Source organism: Crinia signifera, chromosome 19 (genome assembly GCF_055691185.1).
Source record: "Crinia signifera chromosome 19, ASM5569118v1, whole genome shotgun sequence".
Taxonomy (NCBI): domain Eukaryota; kingdom Metazoa; phylum Chordata; class Amphibia; order Anura; family Myobatrachidae; genus Crinia; species Crinia signifera.
The window spans coordinates 47,055,183-47,077,534 of NC_139226.1; the positions used below are offsets into that span (position 1 = coordinate 47,055,183).

General features: G+C 43.9%; 1 protein-coding gene across 4 annotated transcripts in view; it reads right to left on the minus strand.

Annotated features, from left to right (window-relative positions):
- Nucleotides 1-22,352, minus strand: part of PHLDB1 (pleckstrin homology like domain family B member 1) — a 198,677-nt gene that overhangs the window by 108,229 nt on the left and 68,096 nt on the right. For 2 of the 4 annotated variants that reach the window (XM_083162499.1, XM_083162498.1), the window contains one exon: nt 2,560-2,635. The gene's annotated coding sequence lies outside the window, so the exon portion shown is untranslated. Of the gene's footprint in view, nt 1-2,559; nt 2,636-16,281; nt 16,381-22,352 lie in introns of those variants that run through there. The other 2 variants (XM_083162497.1, XM_083162504.1) reach the window with 2 other exon arrangements.

Here is a 22,352-nt window from a genome sequence, read left to right on the forward strand (position 1 = left end):
GATTCTGGTGGAATTTTGGTGGGTGCTATGTCGCTTTAGCAAGACCCCCGAAGCACCAATACAGTGGAACCCCCCCACAAGTGACCCCATTTTGCAAACTACACCCCTCAGGGAATTCATCTAGGGGTATAGCGTACATTTAAAACCCCCAGGGGTTTCACCAATTGTGGTACAACTGGGCTGTGAAAATGAAAAATTACATTTTTTTACACAAAAATGCAGTTCTGGCTCAAAATTTTTCATTTTCACAAGGAATGAAGGAGACAAAGCACCCCAAAATCTGTGCCCCAATTTCTCCCGAGTACGGCAATGCCTCACATGTGACCAAAAAATACCATTTGGGTGCATGGCAGGACTCAGCAGGGAAGGAGCGATATTTGGATTTTGCAGCACAGATTCTGGTGGAATGAATGGTGGGTGCTATGTCGCATTAGCAAGACCCCCGAAGCACCAATACAGTGGAACCCCCCCACAAGTCACCCCATTTTGCAAACTACACCCCTCAGGGAATTTATCTAGGGGTATAGCGTACATTTCAAACCCCCAGGGGTTTCACCAATTTTGATACAACTGGGCTGTGCAAATGAAAAATTACATTTTTTACACAAAAATGCAGATCTGGCTCAAAATTTTTCATTTTCACAAGGAATGAAGGAGACAAAGCACCCCAAAATCTGTGCCCCAATTTCTCCCGAGTACGGCAATGCCTCACATGTGCCCAAAAAATACCAGTTGGGTGCATGGCAGGACTCAGAAGGGAAGGAGTGATTTTTGGATTTTGCAGCACAGATTCTGGTTGAATGACCCCTGAAGCACCTATACAGTGGAACCCCCCCACAAGTGACCCCATTTTGCAAACTACACCCTTCAGGGAATTCATCAGGGGGTATAGTGTACATTTCAAACCCCCAGGGGTTTCACCAATTTTGATACAACTGAGCTGTGAAAATGAAAAATTAATTTTTTTCATTTTCACAGCCCAGTTGTATCAAAATTGGTGAAACCCCTGGGGGTTTGAAATGTACACTATACCCCTTGATGAATTCCCTGAGGGGTGTAGTTTGCAAAATGGGGTCACTTGTGGGGGGGTTCCTAACTTTTAGCATCTTATGGTGCCTAGAAACCTACATGGTGCCTAAAAAAATAATCTCATAAAAAGGAGGCTCCAAAATCAAGTAGGTGCTCCTTCTATTATGAAGCCTGTGGTTTGGTCACCGTGCACACTAGGGCCACATATAGGATATTTATGAAAACCAAAGAATTGGGGGAATCAATTTTTAGTCACATTTCTCTAGTAAAATCTACTGTATTCGTTAGAAAAATGTATTAAAATTGAAACTCTGCAAAAAAAAAGAAATTTTGAAATTCCACCTACACTTTGTTTTAATTCCTGTGAAACACCTAAAGGGTTAACAAACTTCCAAAATGCTGTTTTGAATACTGTGAGGGGTGCAGTTTTTGAAATGGCATCATTTATGGGGGTGTCTCACATACAAGTACCTCAAAGTCACATCAGAACTGAACTGGTCCCTAAAAAAATCAGTGTTTGAAATTTTCTTGAAAATTTGAGAATTTGCTATTCATATTGTAAGCCTCCTAGTGTCCCAAAAAATTAAAAGGAAGTTGAAATAATGATGTCAACATAAAGTAGACATATGGTCTATGTTAGTTATTCACTATTTTGAGTGGTAAGATTATTTGTCTCACAAGCAGAAAATTTAACATTTTGCAAATCGCTAAATTTTCCATTTTTTCCACGATATTTTGGTATTTTTCACAAAAAAACACAGACTGTATCGACCCAAATTTACCACTAATTTGAAGTACAAGGTGTCACGAAAAAACAATCTCAAAACCACTGGGATAAGTAAAAGCAAAAAAAAGTTATCCCCACTTAAGTGAGACATGTCAGATTTGAAAAAAATGGCTCTGTCAGGAACGCAAAAACTAGCTCTGTCAGGAAGGGGTTAATAGTTAATATATATATAATTCTATTGTGCTTTACAATAGGTAACAACAGAGCAAAACCGGGTAATAACAGACAGTCATAGAAGTAGGATAAAATGAGAGGTAGAAGCTGATTGGTTGCTAAGGGCAACTTATCCACTGCTCCACTGGGCACTGTTCTCTCTCGCTGCTGGGCAGTCAGCGAGAGAGTACAGGCTGCTGCTGCAGCCCAGCCTCAGTCCCCAGCTCAGAACATGCTGCCCAGTGCTGTGCGGAGCTGGGGAGAGAGGCTTCTGCAGAAACAGCCTGTCCTCTCTCTCTCTGTGCGTGCGGGATCCCTCGCTCCCACCCACCTGTTCTGCCCGCTGCCCGCACAAACTTAGATTTTTTATTAGCCACGGCCCACTGGTAACCTTATCCGTGCCGGTGGCCACAGCCCCTTCATTTTATTAGGACCTGGCCATCCTGTCAACGCCCCTGATCACCCCTAGTCATAAAGTCATCCATGAACTTGTTGTCATTATAAAGAAAGGATGAACTGAGGGCATCCCACCAATATACAATACCTCAATATTATATTTAGAGGCCGCAATGTAGTGAGTTGACACTTGCCTGATTACATGAATTGCGCCTGGATCTCCTGGTGATCGTTTGGTCTGCTGCTGATTACTGGGTATTTGGAATCCATCTGGAAGGAAAACATATTTTTTTTAACATGGGGTCACTGTGCAACTGCTGTACTGTAATGTGCAGACGGTGTGGAGAACATTACTGACAACCACAAGTCACGTGACGCCCTCAAATTGACAGATGTATAATCATTACTAAAGCATTAAAGGCCAGATGTACTAAGCTTGAACACCAGCCAATTAGCACCTAACTGCCATATCACAGGCTGAGTTTGAAAAATGACAGGTACGAGCTGATTGGCTGGTGGTTTATCACTCTCCATTTTATCACTTTCCAAGGCTTATTACATCTTACCTTTATTAATTCAACACACAGCATCTACACAATTCAACTGCAGTCCACATTTAGGGCCTCTCGGGTGTCTTAGATCTGCAGGCTCCCTGTACGGGAAGAGGGCAGGCAACTGACCTGCGTCACCGGCACATTTACATGGGAACGTTCAGCGTGTTCAAGGAGACACCCATGAAATGCTGGCCATTGCCGCTGCCCCCACGCTCGCACTGCTAGGGTTGGTGAATAAGCAATTTGCTGCGCCCACTTGCACCAAACGGCTGCACATGCGTAGAAAAGTTTATTAACATGCGCAGTCGCAAAACATCTCTCCCCTTTGTGAATGCGCATGGGAGCGATGCAATCAGAATTAACCCCAAAACTGCATCTCTGTGTCTCATTTGAATGCTTATGCACGTGTAGATTGCATAATCCCTATGCATCGGCTCTTTGGCCAAAGTATGCTGCCCAGAATAATAGAAGATACTAATGAATGCAGATTGTCATCCAGCAAGTAATAGCAATACACAAATTCTAGTATGGAAATCCTAACATTACCAAAGTGTCTGCTTACAGTACAGGTTGTATTTGGTCTCGCTCCACTCCAATCTGTCCTGCTTCCTCCTCTCTCCACCGGGCACTACACTGGCTCCTCTTCCCATTCAGAAATGTAACTCCACACATACGCACCACTTCACTCTTCTAACCACTGCCATCTCTCCTACCAACTATGAGCTTCTTCTACTCCTGCCTCTGATATTGTGCATGTGCTGCTCCCCACCTCTGGAACTCTCTCCCTCCCTATCAGACTTTCTCTTAAATGTTTTAAATGGGCTCTCAAAACCCACTTGTTTGTTCTCACCCTAACTCACTGTTCCACGTTCCTCTTTCACCCCTCTGTGTCTTTGTCTGCAAACCCTGCCCCTCTAAATTGTAAGATCTCACAAGCAGGGCACTCTTCCTTTATGTGCTTTTCATTTCCTCACTTATGCATCATCTCCCCCCTAACTGCCATCAATGGCACCGAACCTCTGGGTTCAGCCGGCACAGCTTCTGTACAGTATGATAAAAATGCATGTTCAGCGTATTGTCTCTTGTATTTCTTTCTTGTTTTGTTTGCACTACTTCTGTCTATGTACTAAGGCACTGCAGGTCCCTTCTGGTGCCATATAAAAAATGATGATGATGATAAAAATATAATAATAATAATATAATACAGTGCATTCAATAGCTTTAAAGATGAAAACCAGGTCAATGCATTAGAAAAACTATAGCAGCTCTGGAATCAACAATAGATCAAAAAAGTTCCTTTATGTTCTCAAACAACCCATCAACCAAAGCGGTTTGAGTCATGGGCATTTATCAAGGCAGAATGAAGAACTGTATGGTTTGATCAATATTTAAACTATAAAGGACAGACAAACCTCAGCGCTGTATCTGACACAACCAATATAGAGGGATAAGAAATCTGAGCATAATCTATAACATATTTGTTACTCATACAAAATGAGCTAATTGCCGGTATAAACTGTTCACTACTCTTCAGGGACGTGCAGTCAGGGGAGGCAGAGCCTCCCCTGTCATAATGATGAAAATAATAAAAAGAAGATATTTATATATTCTCTTTCTTCTGGTGCCCCCATACTAGTAGCCCCTTATTCTGCACCCTACTTGTTCTCGTTCACTGCCCTTGTGGCACACGAGCAAGAAAAGGCCAGTTGGGACTCTAGGGGTGCACATTTGTTTCTTAGTGCGACTTGCAGCTCAGAAAAATTGTAAATTGATGTTTGATTATATGTGCAACACTTAATTGTGAACCAAGGCAGGATACTACGAATAATACTGGGGTCTCCTGCATAGTGGCAGACACCACTGAAACATCATTATTTCGCCATTTTTTTAAATTTTTTTGATTCTTTTTTATTTTTATATTTTTTTTATGATACTTTTTTGACATTTTTTCTGATTGATTTCTTTGATTGTCTTTAATGATCGATACAGTTGATAAACTCACTTCACCATTTTACTTAATTATTATTAATTGGCACCTATTCAATAAAATTCAGCCTTGCTGACCAGTGACCCAAGTGTTTCCGAGGAGGATCACAGGTGGTGTCCACTGACGACATAAGCTGATACACTCTTTCACATTTTTCATGAATTAATTCTTAATACCTGTAGTGCCGGTGTTCAGGTGCACTGACTGTATGATATAGAATTGTATCAATACACTGAGTAGATAGCCCTACTCTTGTTGGGTCCAATTCCACACAAATAATATTTCTGTCTGGACAAATTGCACTATTTCCCCACTCTTATTCTTTCCTTACTCCTCCCCCACCCTTGTTATCAGGCTTGTTTGTTGTATAGTGTGGTTTGTTCTTCTTTTTTTAATTGATTCAAATAAAATGTAAATTTTAACAGTATAAGATAGTGCCCCTAAAAAGAGAGTTATCTTTTCTCTAGTCGTAAATATGGTTATCCATAACTCTAGGAAGCACCACCAACCAATATATGCCTTATATTTGTATCCCCATGTATATAAAAGTTGGTCCATAAATTTAATCTAAAAAATTGTATAGGTCAGTGCAAGCCACGGTTTTTTCCTACATTCCTCCCAACTGTCCCGCTTATCACGGCAACGTCCTGTTTTTTGGGGACATTCCCACATTCCTCCCGTGGCCGTCAGTGTCCCGCGGCAGTGGGGGGGTGGAGTTGGGAGTGTCGCACCCCCCCCCCCCATCATCCGTGAATAGACGCTGTGCGCACAGCTTCTATTCTTGCAGCCAGATGGGCTGGGGGCATAGCCAGCAGCTCACAGAGCTGTTGGGCATGCCCCCACAGTGGCGAAAACAGGGGTGTGGCCTCGAGTACAGATCATGCCCCTTTTTGTTAGGCCACACCCCCAAAAAATTGGCGGGCTCACTGTCCCGCGCCACTGGGACCAAATGTTGGGAGGTATAAGCGTATATGTCATAGTTGCCGACTTTTGAGCTGCCCTCTCCGGGAGAGGGCAGCTAGCTCTGTCAGGCAGGGGGCGGGGCCATTTCCAGGACTGGAAAAAGAGGCGGTCCGGGGGCATGGCCACACAGATGATGCCCTGTTGGGGGCATGTCTACAGCGTCACAGCATTTTAGCCCCGCCCCCCGCGAGGCAATGCCGGTATTTCAGTCATTGCACTGCAGGGGCGGGGCTAAAATGCTGCGATCGCAGCATTTTACCTGCGGACCCCCCCCCACCCCCCCCCCCCCCCGCTGAGGGAAACATCGCAGGAGCTGGGGGGGATATGCGGGAGGATTGCCACCCTTTCCAGGGGACCGGGAGGGGAACCCGATTTCCGGGACCCTCCCGGCCATTCCGGGAGGGTAGGCAACCCTGGTATATGTCCTGAAGTAAAAAACCCTAATTTATAAACAGAAGTATAATTTACTTATATGTGAAAGGAGCTTCACAGCGCTGAGGTCATGAGTTTGATTCCCACCATGGCCCCAACTGTGCAGAGTTTGTATATTCTCCCCGTACTTGTGTGGGTTTCCTCCGGGTACTCAGGTTTCCTCCAACAGTCCAAAAATATACTGGTAGGCTAATTGGCTCCCAACAAATTAACTCTAGAATGTCTGTGTGTGCGTGTACATGTGGTAGGGAATATAGATAGTAAGCACCACTGGGGCAGGGACTGATGTGAACGTTCAAATATTATCTGTTATATTAACTCTTAATAATAATAATAAAAAGAGACAATGTTATGTCCTAGAGAAATTATAACTTCTATGAGCAGACAAACAAAGTAATAAATTATCCTTTCTGACAATGATGTAACACTGGAGGCTCAGTATCAAAGAATTATAATATGACAAACTGTCATTTAAAAACAGATGAGACCAACAGCCTAAAACAGAATAACAAATAAGCATTGGAGCACTTAAAAAATGTCTTTAAAGACTTTAAAACATTCCATAAAAATAAAGGTTAAAAACAGAGCAGGGACTATGTCTATATGTTATTATGGTTATTGTAGTGGTGGCAGCTGTTTTTAAATGACAGTTTGCCATATAAGAATTCTTTGATGCTGAACAGCAAGTGATCATAGTTATCAGAGGAAGATTTATTACTGTGTCTGCTAGTTATTTTGTCCCCACACACTAACATTGTCTCTCTTTCTTATACTGTTTTAGCTAGAATTGACTTGCTGTAAATTGTCTATTACAGGTTGAGTATCCCTTATATATATTTTTTTTTTTACATACTCACCTGGTCCCCTGGCAGGGCCCCAACGTCCTTCGGATTCATCTTCAGCGGCATCCCCAGTCCCAAGAATGCATTGCACATGTGCATGGGTACGCCAGTGACATCACCAGCGCAATGCATCCTTGGGACCGGGGATGCTGCTGAAGACGAATCCGATGGCCGCCGTGGACACCGGGAGATGAGGAGAGCGTGAAAAAAGGTGCGAATGGGAAATTTTATAAACAAAAAAATTCCAAAATATTCTGAAAATCAATGGTTTTAGGAATTTTTTGGTTTCGGAATGTACGGATAAGGGATACTTAACTTGTTTTAAGTTAGGAGGTTGTACTCCAGGACATAGGACTATGGGCCTGATTTAGACCTGATCGCTGGGCTGCAAATATTCGCAGCCCAGTGATCAGATAAATGCCTCCCCAATAGAGTTGTTCCCCACCCCTGTACACGGCTGAGAATATGTTTGCAGCCGTGCACAAAGGGGGGGAACCAATCGCAATCACTCACCATTGAATGTTTTTCCACGTGATCGCAACCACTGAGTAAGTCTAGACTTACTTGGCGCTCTGATGGCCGTAGGGAGATGGAGTTCGCTGCTGACATCAGCGGCCCTCCCAAAGGGACACTCCCAGAAAACGCCCCCAAACGGCCGCAGGCTGTCAATCATCTTGCAAATGGCCAGCGTTGGCTTCATTCACAGGAGGACCTCGCGCATGTGCACAGCATACCATGAGCATGCGTGGCAGTTTGATAATCTTCAGATCTGTAACTGAGGGGCAGATTTATTAAGCTTGGAGAAGAGATAAACTGGAGATAAAGCGGAGAAAAGGTAAAAGGAGATAAAACACAGCCAATCAGCTGTGTTTGAAAAAGACAGTTGGGAGTTGATTGGCTGGTGCTTTATCTCCTTTTACCTTTTCTCCGCTTTATCTCCAGTTTATCTCTTCTCCAAGCTTAATAAATCTGCCCCTGACTGCGAATTCCATAAGGGCTAAATTGGCACCTAAAAATAAAATGTTTTAAAATAAAATAAAATGTAAAATAAAATCTAACTAAAGACTAGTGAAGTTTTTTTTTTTACAGACAAATCAGCTCACTTTGGAGGTCATTCTAGTTGATTTGCTCCCCTGTGCGAACAAAAGGGTACTCTATTTAGAAAGGACAAAATGGGAAAAATCAGAGGAGAGGTCGCTATGTATGTGAAAAACAGCATGCGTGCTACTTTAATACACAGCATTAAAGAAAAAATGGAGGCCCTTTGGGTGACCACAGGAACAGTCCGGGCTGATTTTTACCCATACCGAATTGGAGGAACTTAAAAGAAGTACAGGAGAAGTGGTAAAAACTAAAATATGCAATACTAAAGGCCACAGAACGTTGTATCAAAAGGGTCAGAAAATGCAAAAAGTAGTCTCTTGCCAGATGGAAGGGGGTTAAGAAGGTAATCAGACACCCAAAGGCACAAGCTGAGGAGAATATGACCCAGTCAGTGGGAAAAGGGGGCAAATCTTTTTTCAGTACTTAAGTCAAGGAGAAAATAAAATGAGGAGTTAAATGGCTTAAGACAGAGAGTGAGTGTCTAATACCCCTTTCACATCACAAACCCGGGTCGGACCCAGGGTGGACCTTTTCAATCTGAACCCACTATAGAAGCCCACTATAAAAACTAAATGTGGAAAAATCATTGGGCCAGATGGTATACATCCAAGCATTCTAAAATGGGTCCTGGTGACTCCATTAACAGAATTATTCAACCAGTCGCTAGCTACAAGAGTAACTCCAGGGAACTGGAAAAGAGCAAATGTGATCCCAACGCACAAAAGTGGATGCAAGGAAGAGGCAAGTAAGCTTTACAGCAGTAGAAGGGAAAATAATGGAAACACTAGTAAAAGAAAGATTTGTTGAATATCTCAAATCAAGCAATTTACAGGATCACAAACAGCATGGATTTACAGGGGAGGGGGGTAACGCCAACTAAATCTTATTGACTTTTTTTGACAGGATGATTAAAGTAACAGATACAAGGAAGGGGGGGGGGGGGGACGTAGATGTAGTTTATCTAGACTTTAGTAAGGCTTTTGAAACTTTCAGGCATCGCATCACTAATGAACAAACTGCCAAACAAATGGGATACGGGGACAGGGAAACAGAACTTCTTTACTAGTGAGTAATATGGTGCCCTATAATTAGCCTTGAATACTAATACTATATCATGGTCTTATTATTCTATCGGGATTGCTGCTGCAGACAACAAATATGGACTAGTACCAATAAGAAAGTAAAGAGATGATAAGAACTACCGATTTGTGAAAAAAAGAAAAACAACCACAGAAATAGGGTCCAATTCAGACCCATTCGTATGGGTCTGAATTTGCCTCCGTTTATGATAGTGGGAGGTCTGTGCATGCACATGGGAGGCATTTGCACAGGCAGGGGAGGCCCAGGGGCAAGCAGAGGGTGGCTGCAGGGGAATATGAGTATCCCAATGAAAAAGCTCGGCTTTCCCCTGGGAACGCAGGCAATCCAATGCCTGCTCGGGGCAGGTGGCTGACGTCAGCGCACACGCCCCCTTTTCGGCCATCTCCGGATAAAATAAAAGTCAGTTTTCCCAAAGGGGAACAAAATCATTAGATGCTCGGCGACCATCAAATGATTTCTCTCCCCTTCGGCCACATGTTAGGGGATGTATTGGCGAACACATCGCTTCCAATGCCAGCAAGGGGATGCAGGCAATATGGGCGGTGGGGCGGTGCTGACCTGTCGCTAGGTTGTGAGTATAAGCAGCCTAGCAAACATGCCTGACTCCGTCCCATCGAGTGAAATAAAGAGTAAAATTGGAGATTAAAACTTGTGTCTCACTGGTATGTTGTTATCAAGTATATTACAGTATCATACATTTTATAAGTTGACCTAATATAGAGGAGTGTTATCCAAGATTCAAGATTCCAAATATCCATATTGTGTTCCAAAAGTCTTGGATTTATAGTCACAACTAAGATATTATATACAGTATCTCCTATGTGCATTCCAATAATGTAAGTGGTTACTATAGGCTTAGTATGGTAGAAGTGAATGAATTCTAACTGGGGGGCCGTGAGTCACCTCTAGACTTATGTAAACACGTGCTCTCTGGAGAGTCTGTGGCATTTCCCCTTCTACACAAAGGTCGAGAAAACAGAGTAAAAATGACTTAAAATTGGAAATGGGAGAAAATAAGGGTGAAATAGGTGAGAGAATCAGAAGAGAGAATCAGAAAGTGAGGGATTTGGTAAGAAATCTCCACTTTTTTAAAGCGGCAATCATTTATACGGCAAAACTAGTTTGATTTTTCAGTGTAAATGATTGCTGCTTTAAAAAAAAAAAAAACAGGAGATTTCTTACCAAATCTCTCACTTTCTGATTCTCTCATCCTATTACATTTCACCCCAAGAGTTGTCTTGAAAGAGATACAACATTTTGAAACCGCATCATTTTCACAGCATGAACTCAATCCAGACATAACTGACCCACACTTTAGTTAGATTCAATAATGATTTGTAAACCTGAGGGAATCCTCATAGCAAAGTTGTTTATATAGAACTTTAGAAGTGTCTTGCAGTAAGGATATACAGATGTAAGAGAGAGTACTTTTCAATCCCAGCTGATTGAGCTTCCAAACTTGAAATGTTAAATTTACAGGGGGAATCCAATTAGCCTGTACTTTAATTAATGGGGATTATCCTGCGCATTACACCACAGACGGGGCCATTTCCTTCATTTTAGAATGAATGGGAGTCTGAGTCTTTCGGGTTCCTGTCTGCGACCTTGGGGTTAGTGACAAAGAGAAGCACATCAACAGCCAAATTACTTTGATGATTACACTCTTCTGTGATGCCAGTTATTTGGTCAAAAACACAGATGTTTTGTGTCGACAGGGGGGAAGGGGCTTTAAGTTCTGTAACTGACTCCTAGCGCTTCCTTTTTGTACAGTATGTATACAGTAACCATACCTCCCATGGGAGGTGCAGCCATGGCAGGTAAGGGGGAGGGGCATCAGATGTGGTGGGCGGGGCTAGTGTTAAGGGGCACAGCCTTAAATCATCACTTCACAGTGTGGCCAGTGCTTCCTGAGCAGCCGGACACGCCGGGCACGCCCTCCCTGCTCTGACAGATGCTGTGCATATGCACAGGGAGTACTGGGCATTCCCTCAGTGCACTAATAAAGGGCTTGTGCATAACTGACTCTCCCAACCATGCCATACAGCCCCTTGCCATTCATAGGACACTTTGACCTGCGGGTGGGACAGCGGATCAGTGTCCAAATAATGGGACGGTCCCACTGTAATCGGGACAGTTGGAGGGTATGCAGTAACTGAGAATATTAGTAGTTGTACTTGCTCACACCCCAATTACATAATTTTATGGACCCATTCTTTGGAGGGTATTCAATTAGTTTTGTGTTTTCCCATAGGCAGAAAAACTGAACTATCATATATATTCGAGTATAAGCCTACTTTTTCAGAACAGTTTTTATGCTGAAAAAGCCCCCCTCGGCTTATACTCGAGTGAGGGTCCCACTTGAGTCAATAAGTTTTCCCATTTTTTTGTTGTTAAATTAGGTGCCTCGGCTTATATTCGGGTCAATTTATACTCGAGTATATACGGTAATTCAATCCCTGACTATTCAATTGGCAATGTTTTTTTTTCAATTTCGCAAGTTTTATTGAAAGCTTTTTTTTGACAATGCCTTTTAAAAAAAATTGTTTTTCAGCAAAAAGGCATTGGTTAAAAATGGCTCTAAAAACTGCCAAAAAATTACCGATCCAGGTATTTATCACCATCCTATTCGTCCTAAAAAATGGAGAAAAGTGCAGATTTTTCACCAACTGTAGGTGAAAAATTGGACCTAAGTAAATACCCTTAATAATATTTCTCCTTTTTGTCATTATTTGTCTGTATTGTCTTTCCTCCTGACATGTGATCTAACCTAATCCCTAATATCTTTACCAACTGCACGTTCCCTGCTTCCAGCTCTGACTGAAATCACAAAATCTTAAAAATGTCAGGAATTTTACCCCTAACAGATAACTCATTGTCGGACTGACTAAATATGAGAAGGAGCTAGACTAGAGAGTTCTGCAGGAGAACATGAAGAGAAATGCAACACAAAGAACAAAAAAAGAGATGTTCATAAACTAGAAGCAAAGGATTATGAAGAAAGCTTAATAGGGAAGTGACATAATTAGTAGTAATATTAAGAGTTTAGTGTAGGGTTATAGAGGTGTAGAAATAGTTGAGGAAAGGTAGATGATGAATTATCAACACAAAAGTAAATGAAAATACAGATTTTTGTGATTGCGGACCGGACCATGGGGCTAAGATGGACACCACTGTGCAGAAAAAGTGAAACGTCCACTGCTGATGAGGTCATCAAGCTGCGATGCCAACAATGCACCTAATAGGGACTGGATATGTAATCTGGTAGTATGTACATGTGTGTGCGCTCCCTGAAGGTCAGTCCCAAGCCCCAAGATTCCTAGTGGCGGCCCTGCTCAGATATTTCCCAGAACACACACAGGTTTTATGGCATCTTCGTGTTTTCAAGATAACATTTCTTTTGTGGGGGCAGGGGACCAAATTGGATAGCCCCCCCCCCCCAATATCAGTTACAAAATGGGTATGGATTGTTTGGTCGACAGTGCCTAGCTCAACAGCCATTAAGTCGACCACTATTGGTCAACTGTCAAAATATTGACACTATAAAAAAAGGTCTACATGCATTATCGGCATGGTGAAAATGTCAATACAAGCAAAACGTCGACATGGAAAAAGTTTGACATATTTTTTTTGAGGGAGGGGGGGGGGGAATGTTAACATGGACACCTTAATAGTGTACCGCGTCCACTCGCCACTCTATGTACACTGGGATGGTGACGTATGTACAAGTCAGTTTAAAAAAAAAAAAATCATAAAAATTAATTTTCTATGTCAACCTTTTGCTTGTGTTCACCTTTTGACCATGTCGACCTAATGGATGTCAACCTATCTAATGTGTCGACCATATGCCTGTCGACCAGTAGTGGTCGATCTTTTGACTATTGACCTAGACACTGTCGATCTAGTGACCCATTACCCATGTCTCCTCACTCCTAACTGAATAACCCCCTATGGCTGCTCATAATAAACAATGGTTCCACAACGCACAACACCGCCCCCCCCCCCCCCCCCCCCCACACACACACACACATCCACCCACAGGTGAGCACTTTGGACACCTTCACATTCATCTCCATCTGTTGCTGGACATGACTCAGGGGGTTATTCTGGTTGATTTGCATGGCTGCGAATTTGCAGCCTTACGAGTCCACCAAACCCCGCCTTGCGAATGGTGGCCTGTCCGCCACCCACTCTCAGCCGGTATCTGCACGCACCAGCTGCGAAGGGATGTTTGACGTAACATCCTTTTGCAGCCTGCGAGGTAACACTCACATCATTCGATGGTCGCCGACCATCGAATGATGTGGAAGGCATACGCACATCTAAGGTAGATGTGCGTGCTCACTCTGAAGGAAGTCGGCGGACAGTTGACATCCGGTGATGTTGGCTGCCCTCCCCAGGCACTCACGTCACCGGGCGATTTCTATGGGAACCTCCAGTGTTTTCATGGAAACACCTATGAAATTGTGAGCGCTTCCATGGGTGAGTCCCCGGCCCGCCACCGCCCCATGCCCACGGCCACCCGGTGAACAATCTGTGCTTGCGCATTTCAAAAACATCACGCTCCCATGCGAATTCGCATTGTGATTGTACGGATTTGAATAAGGTCCGCAGTGTAGAGCTGAAGTCATAGCAACATTTAAATATCACAATGGATTAATTTCCTCATTTGCTGAATCAGTATCTTCCTATACTTAGAATACACCAGGGTTGCCGACTTTATTATTCTCTTCTCCGGGAGAAGCCCGGAGAGGAGAGTTTCCACAGCCGCTCAGGGGGCGGGGCTTAAGAGTGACATCACTAAGCCCCGCCCCATGATGGTAAAACAGCAAATTCATGGATCTCTGTGGAGGGGGCGGGGCTAAAATGACGCGTTTGTGACGTTTTAGCTCCGCCCCCTCCTCTGAGACCCGAGGATTGCGGCATTTTAATGCCGCGATCCGGGGGACAGCGGGGGTCCCCCCGTGAATCCGGGAGATTTGCCCACCCTTCCGGGGGGCCGGGAGGGGGACCCGATTTTCGGGAGGCTCCCGGAAATTCCGGGAGGGTCGGCAACCCTGGAATACACAGAAAGTGCCAGGAGGGGTAGGGGTCATAGGGTCAATACTGTGAAGGACGACATACATAAGGTCAACCACTAAAGGTCGACAGTGCTTAGGTCAACACATGAAATAGGTCGACAATGGGAAGGTTGACGGTGAAAACTTCGACATGAGTCCTGAATTTGGACTATTCCATTCTCCCTCCAAGCCCCAGTGGATGAAATGCCGCCTGTTTTGGAGAAACACATGTTGACCTTTTACGTGTTAACCTTCCCATTGTCCACCTAATGCTTGTGTCAACCTTCTGTCCCTGTCGACCTAATGTACGTCAACCTCCATAGTGTCCACCTAGCAACTGTATTCCGCCAGGAGACCATAGGAAGCAGAGAAAAGGAAAGTAGCACCGTCCGGGATGGATGCACCATTGGGCATGTGAAGGCGGCCATTCAACTCTCTCCAGAAAAGAAAACAAACACATGTGGAGCTATCACACTGCGGCCAGTCCCCCTACACCTGCGTGTGCTCCGAGCCTGTCCTGACAAAGGACCTGAAGCTGGAGGGTAACGCCTTGGACCTGGCCTGGTTATTGGTGGCTATGGTTGGGTCCTGCATATCTTATTGCAAATGAGCCCATGTGTGTTTACCATCTTGCACTCCTAGACGAATCACCCGCACCGCTGACTGGAGTGTAACAGGTCCTTGTAAGGACTCTTTACAAGTAAATAAACATCAATCTGCTTACAAGATTCTGCCTGGCGCCTATTCCCTGCTGTAACCTGGAACCTGCAGATAAGAACCAAAGTCTAATCTACAGTATTTCCCCGGCTATCCTGTGTAGAACCACATGACCAGAGTCAATGCACTGCTTGCCACCCTGCAGTCCAGATCCAAGGTAAAGGATCCAGCCATCATCACCAGCAAAGAGGTACTGCAGCAGCTATAACCAAACATCAGTCCCAGGTGCTGGTGAAGGAGCCAACTGGCAGTGCCTGACTTCCATACAGCTAGTATGCGGCGGATACACCCAGTCCGTGAGTGTCTGGTGGCTAAGTACTGTACCACGGGTAATAGTGGTCAGAAAGAGCAGATATCTGAGGGGAAGGGATTCCCAATTCCGTGGAGATAAGACATTGTGGCAGTGTAAGCCCATCCTATTACAATGATTATCTAGGCAGAATAGTGAAGTCCCCCACAGATTACTCATCCTTTAGCTGCATTTCCAGTGAATGAGGGACCAGCAGTTCTTATAATGCCCCCAAACACCACTTCTGGTCACGATTTACATACACATCAAGTTGTTTTTGAAGGGTTTAGGTGCCCATTTACCGTAACTTGCACAGAAATCGGTATGTCTTTATTTTGTCTGGGTGACCATCTGGGTGACTAACGCTCCTCGCTGAGTGCACACAAATCTAAGAAGAATTTGGGTGGAGGAATGCAGAGTTAACGTGGCAAAGAACAAAGGGGTATGGAGAAGTAATCATTTAATAAGTGACCTTCTTAGAAGCATAGAACAAAGGAATGCCATGAATTGGAACAAATAGAAAAACTTTAAAAAAAAAAAAAAACTTTGTAAGTAACTTCCACTTAAAAACTATTTGTTGCCTACTCACCTCTCATAGGTATAACCAGTGGCGGCAAAGCTGGCACATATATAGTGTATATACACAAACAGCCAAGGTATCACACACCCATCTGCATTCCAATCTATATCCAAATTCAACACAACTTTGTGTTACTCTGCGCGCAGCTCAAAAAGCACACATAAAACAAATACTACTTAATCAAATCAATGTATCCTCAAAAAGTAACAAAGAGTATGACGTTCCTAAAATCCCCAGTGAATAGGACACCCCAACATGCACACAGGCTGAGATAAAGCAGGCCCAGTTACCTTGTGATGCACAGACTTGCAGCTCTGCTCTCCCCCTCCCTGTACCACGTCTACACAGAATCCAGGGGTAGAATGCAGCAGCAGCAGCAGCAGGCAGCTGTGAGCACACAGAAGACTCACTGTCCCATCTGGGAAGAGGGGGCCTGTTCCTCCCACAGCTGGCTTCACTCTTACCAATAACAAGCAAGAATCAGGGATTGTGAGGCCGCCCCAATCTTCCACCACATAGAAGAACAAGGAGCAGCTTATTCTAAAGGGAGAAAATAAACACTCGCTGCTCTTCTAACTTGTAAAAATTGCACTTTAAAGCTTATTCATTGTTTGCGAAATGTGGAATTTTTATATTGTTTCCACTGCCCACCCAAAGCCATGGAAATAATTCCGACATGGAAATACACTTGCACGGCGGACGCTGCCCTAGGAGTATTCAGTAGCTGGCTGCTTGTCACTGCCTGTTCTACTCACCCTCTGCTGCCTTCATTTACAGGACAGTTACAAACATCGGAGAGCAGAAAGTGACTTTGGGCCAGATGCAAATAACTTCCTGTGAATCGTCTCAGTGCGAGGGGGTATATATTTACTAGTGGACGATTTGCATATATTTACATTGAATTTTATTGCCATAAATCGATTAAAAGCAAAAATGATCTAAATCGATGTTGTGTACACACACATACTAACAGATGGGGTGAAATATAATAGGGTGAGAGAATCAAAGATTTGGGGTGGGATGCACTATCCTTCACAGCCAGTTACCGCCGCCCTTCACCGGCTACCGCAACAACACTAATCGCACATGCTGTAACACATACAATTAGTATAGCAACGGGAAACTCTTGCGATAAGAGCTGCCCGTTGCGGGGCAGCTAGTGGAGGGTGAGCGGGTCCCCAGTGGCTCCGCCTCCCTCCCTTACCCGGCTACTGGCTGCTGCGGGTGGGCTCCTCCTCCTACACTCTGCACCTGGAAGAGGATGTACAGTGGAGGAGGAGGATGTCACAGCACAAGGAAAAGTTTTTCGTGTTTTTTTGGTGTACACCGACTTGGTTCATACTTCAGTAGTCAGTATTTACCCTGCACAGAAACAAAACAACATTCACCCAAATCTAACTCTCTGTACACATGTTACATCTGCCCCACCTGCAGTGCACATAGTTTTGTCCATTTGAGAAGGAATTTGCCTTTGCGAGTGAACCAGAATAAGGGCCCGTATGTGTATGCAATTGTTATGGGTCCGTTGGGTGTTTCATTTCATTCCTGGGCGGCAGCTCCACTTGCTATCATTAATAAAATCTGTAGCCTAGAAAATCACAATTGCTTTCATATATTTGTGTATTTTGGTAACAATATCCCCTGAGTGTTACTTACACAATATGACTTACTATGTTTTATTAGGGGATGCTGTGTGTGTGTTTACACAAACTTAACTAAACGTAAACTACTGTCCAAAAGGTGTTGAAAAAATGCTGCAAAGTAAAAAAATACATGTGACAATAGTTTATTTTGATCAATGAATAAAATGCAAAGTGAATAAACAGAAATCTAAAGGTGACCATACATCTACAGATCGATTGTCAGATTTGTCTGGTTAGAACAAAAACCTGGTAATGGATGAGTGACAGTTTTTGGCAGTTTTCCAGCATTTCAAAGCAAATGGTCAACTGTCTATTGCTCTCATCCATTACCAGTTTTTTTTTTTTTCAACCAGCCAGATCTGACAATCAATCTGTAGATGTATAGACAGCTTTAATCAAATCAATATATGGGGGGAAATTTACTAAGATGTGAATGAAGCCCCGTACACACGGGGGAGATATATGCTCAGCCATATATTGCTAGCAATATATGGCTGAGCAATATATTGCTCAGTTTCTCCTTTTCATCAGCGACCAGAGATGGTCGCTGATGAGAAGGAACCTCTGCCCGGGGGAGCCGCAGAGGTAATCAGCTGGCGATTAGAATGGGGCTGAAAACGGGAGCGCGCACCCGGCGATTTATCGCTGGGGCACACTCCAATCACTGGCAATATGGTCGCCTGCGACCATATTTCCAGCGATTTCAGCCCCTATCGCCCCCGTGTGTACACAGCTTTAGACTTTACATGTGATATTGCTATGGGCAACCAATCAGATCCTATCTACTATCTTCTAAATAAGAAGTACAGTAGATTCTGATTGGTAACATCACATGTGAAGTAATTCACATCTTAGTAAATTTTCCCCATGGTGTGACCACCCTTTGCCTTCAAAACAGCATTAATTCATCTACTTAAACTCTCAGAAAGTAAAGCCCCGTACACAGGGCCGGATTAACAATGGGCCTGATGGAGCTACAGCTACCAGGCTGGTTCATATGGGTTAATTGGTTCCAGAGATATTGCGGGTTAATCGATTTTTTTTATTTCTGAAATGTAATTTCATGGCTGCTCATGTTCTTTGAGGGCAGATTTCTCTGGAACCAAATGGCCCAGTTTCATGGGACCAATTTCAATCCCACTTAAAAGTTCTTAAATATGATACAGGTCTCATGTAAATGGGTCTGTTGGTTCCGAAGATATAGCTGGTTAAACGATATAGCTGGAAAAAGAGGGGGGGGGGGTTTTCTCTCCCCTTCACATCAGAAAATGCAGGGACTTGGCTCATGTCCCTGCATGATCCTGGCACCATATTCCCGGGTAAATCCCTGCTGCATTTTCTGGTGTGAAAGGGGTATTATTACAAATAGCCGGTACCTGCAGTGCTCTGAATACAGCCGGGCAGCCTCCCCGCACTCTGTCCGGCTGTCAATGGCTGTCACTTCTGCCTGGCAGCGGCTATCCCCCAGTTACTGCGAGCATGTATTCCCCCTTGGCAATGAACATGTAATCCCATATGGCAATGAGCATGGAACCCCTGGCAATGAGCATGTAGGTAAGCAGCATTTATGTAGCTTCAATTTTAATTGGCATTATGGTGTGTGGCTTAACATGTAATGGGCATTATGGTGTAAATTTTTAATGCGCACCTTCGGCGTGCAATGTCCCTGTTTGAGAAGCATATTGTAAATTTTGGCTCAATTGGTTTTGGTATAGTGTGTATTTTGGCTCAATCCATGTGAAAAAATATAAATTTTGCCTTAATCTGTGTGGCATAACGTGAATTTTGACTCATTCCATGTGGCATAATGTGTAAGAGGCAAGTACAATATAAGAGGGTTACTATTGTGTTGCCTGATTTGTATAAGGGGTATATGGTGTGGTAAACTTAGTTGACAACATAAAAGATGCTGAAATGTTGTCTACCAAGTTTTGGCTTTTAGTATTTTTTTAGGAATGGAATTCCGCCTCACCCCGCAAGTATCTTAGGACATCGGCATTCGGCGGGTGCACCTTTGGAGGGCATCCGCCAATATATCTCCCTGCATCCTGGGAGTGTCAGAATTTGTAATATATATACATATATATATATATATATATATATATATATATATATATAATTAGTTGAAAGTATTTACACAAATAGAGACACACCCATGAGCAGACCACTCAACCAGAACACTGGTCACGCCTGCCACATTATTAGGTGCTGGCCACGACCCCTATTATTGCGCATAATAGGCCCTTGATAATTTTCAGCTCCAGGCCCATTTAGACCTTAATCCGGCTCTGCCCCTTTAACATCGCTGCTTTGACCCAGGTTATCACCGGGTTTACCCAGGTCGCAGTTCTGTGTAAAAGGGTCCAGTTACTCAGGAATCATACTCTGGTATCCTGCAGGGTTGGCCGTGGGAAGGACCGGGTTATGGTGCAGTGTTAATGGGTCCAGTCTGCAATGTCAACGGGTTTAAAGCCATGTTGAAACGGCTGGACTGGACCCGGCATTCTGCTATCTAAAGGGTATAAGTGGGGCCTTACCTGCATGGTGCCCATGTGGGCATGTAAGACTAAAATAATGGACAAAGGCAACACATTACTTTAAAGCAACCCCCGGAAACATCCGATCAGTCTGAGATAGATTGCTAAACCAACTACATCAAGAAAAAACTAATTAAAAAAAGGCCAATGCTGGATAGGGTTGTAAATGCTAGTAAATAAATTGACATATCGTAGAATATATATTAAAAAGTAAGGTACTTATGTAATATCTGGGCTCCCGTTTTTCTTATGAGACCGCGTCCCCTCGTCACGCTTCGGACACGGTGGCTCGCTGCGCTCGCCACACTATATAAAATCAACTCCATGCGTAGTTGAATAGTAGGGGTATGAAACATGGGGTGCATTTAACATGGGAGCCCAGATAATACATAAGTACCAAAAGTAATAATGAAAAACATATTGTATATACGCCAACAAGGCCAATAAACATGAAAAAGGTTGACATGATGGATTTTTTTTTGGGTGTCTCTATGTTGACATGGACCATATAAGTGCACCGCATTCTAAACATCCCAACATCTCATGTGTACCTTAAGCATGTCATAATGTATGTGATCTTAACTTAACATAACTAAACCTGAAATAAAGACTCAGAGGCATAGGTTTGGCAGAAATTGTTAACTGATTTATTTGTAGCAACTTTTAAGCTAATTTGTTTATTTGAATTAATTTAATTAATTAATTAATTAATTAATGGTGGCCAAGAAAGAACGGCTACAAATGTAACTCCACCCCAATTCTGACGTAACTGGCCTAACTCAAAAAACAGGCGGTATCCAACTCTACCCAACACATTGACTACCCACCCAGCCGGGTGGGGACGCTGTCCCCGACACGGGTGATACAACGAAAAGGCCTAAGCCAATGAGAGGTGAGTGCACCGCAAACAAGCCATAAAAACGCCCACAAAACATGTGGTGTGAGCTAATTGATTAAATCTGACGTTCTTTCCCGCCAAAGCGGGGGATTTAACTGAAATACCCCCGCCCCGCCACCATCTAGACAACTAAATCCAGAACTCCTAGCAGACCCTCCAGAAACAGAAACAAATCCTCACCCGCTAGATGAACCCCATCCGGCCTGAATAGGTGCTGACAGCCAAATCTTATCCTAGCATGAGGGACAACAGCCCCCCCGTTATCCAGCACCCAACGAGCAACGGCCGCATTAAGCTTTTTCCGAGCTTCGTCAATCGCCCTGGGGTCCCTAGCGCCCCTCCAAGTAAGCCTAGGAATCACATAGGACCAAACAATGGTGCAAGACGGCCAAGCTGATTTAATGGCAGCAAGATCTTCTAGGATCAGATGCCGCAGCTCTAATTGGGACATCTTCCCGAGGTCATTGCCACCTAGATGTATCGCCAAAATTTCAGGCAACCCATAGCGACGGACATTCACCATCAGGAATGCCCGCAGGTCCCTCCAAGACATACCCCGGACACCTAACCACCTAACCTCCCGGGAGCAGGCACAGGCTGGACCTTCGCCTGCAGAGACTGACCTAGCTGCCCAGTATACAAAGGAATGGCCGACTACCCAGACCCTTTGCCTATCGGTTCCCAGACCTGAGGAAGATATAAAAAGAGGGGATTAGATTGGATTCTTGATGAGGCAATTTTACATATTAGGAGGATCTGCCAAAAAGAAAAAGAAAATTTTTGATAGATATAATTGAGGCACAATAATTAAGGTGCCATAAGATATGCTCCAATCACAATTGGAGCCATACCAGGACACAATGGGAAAGAAACAAACAAGGGAGGTAGGGGTATTGGAAGGTAAAGGAATGAAGGGTGTACTCGGCCGGAGGAAAACGACTGGACCTGCTGAGGGATTATAATTAAACTATAACCAAATCAGAGGGCCAGATTCAGTCCGTCAGGTCAGGCAAAAAGCGAAAAAACTCCGGATGCTGGCCTAATGGCAGAGCGTAGATAGCCCCCGAGTAGGATGGACATCGGGTAGGGGAACAGAATGAGCATTCAGACACAGGCAGGCATAACATACGAGCACAGGAACCTTTCAGGGCAGGAGGTGAGGTCTAATATACTTCCTATAACTCGCAGAGCGCCACCTGCCTAAAGACTTGATGTCATTAACTGACCAGCCAGCAGCTGCGGCCGAGGTAGCAGCCCCGATCCGAAATGAATGAGTACCAAAC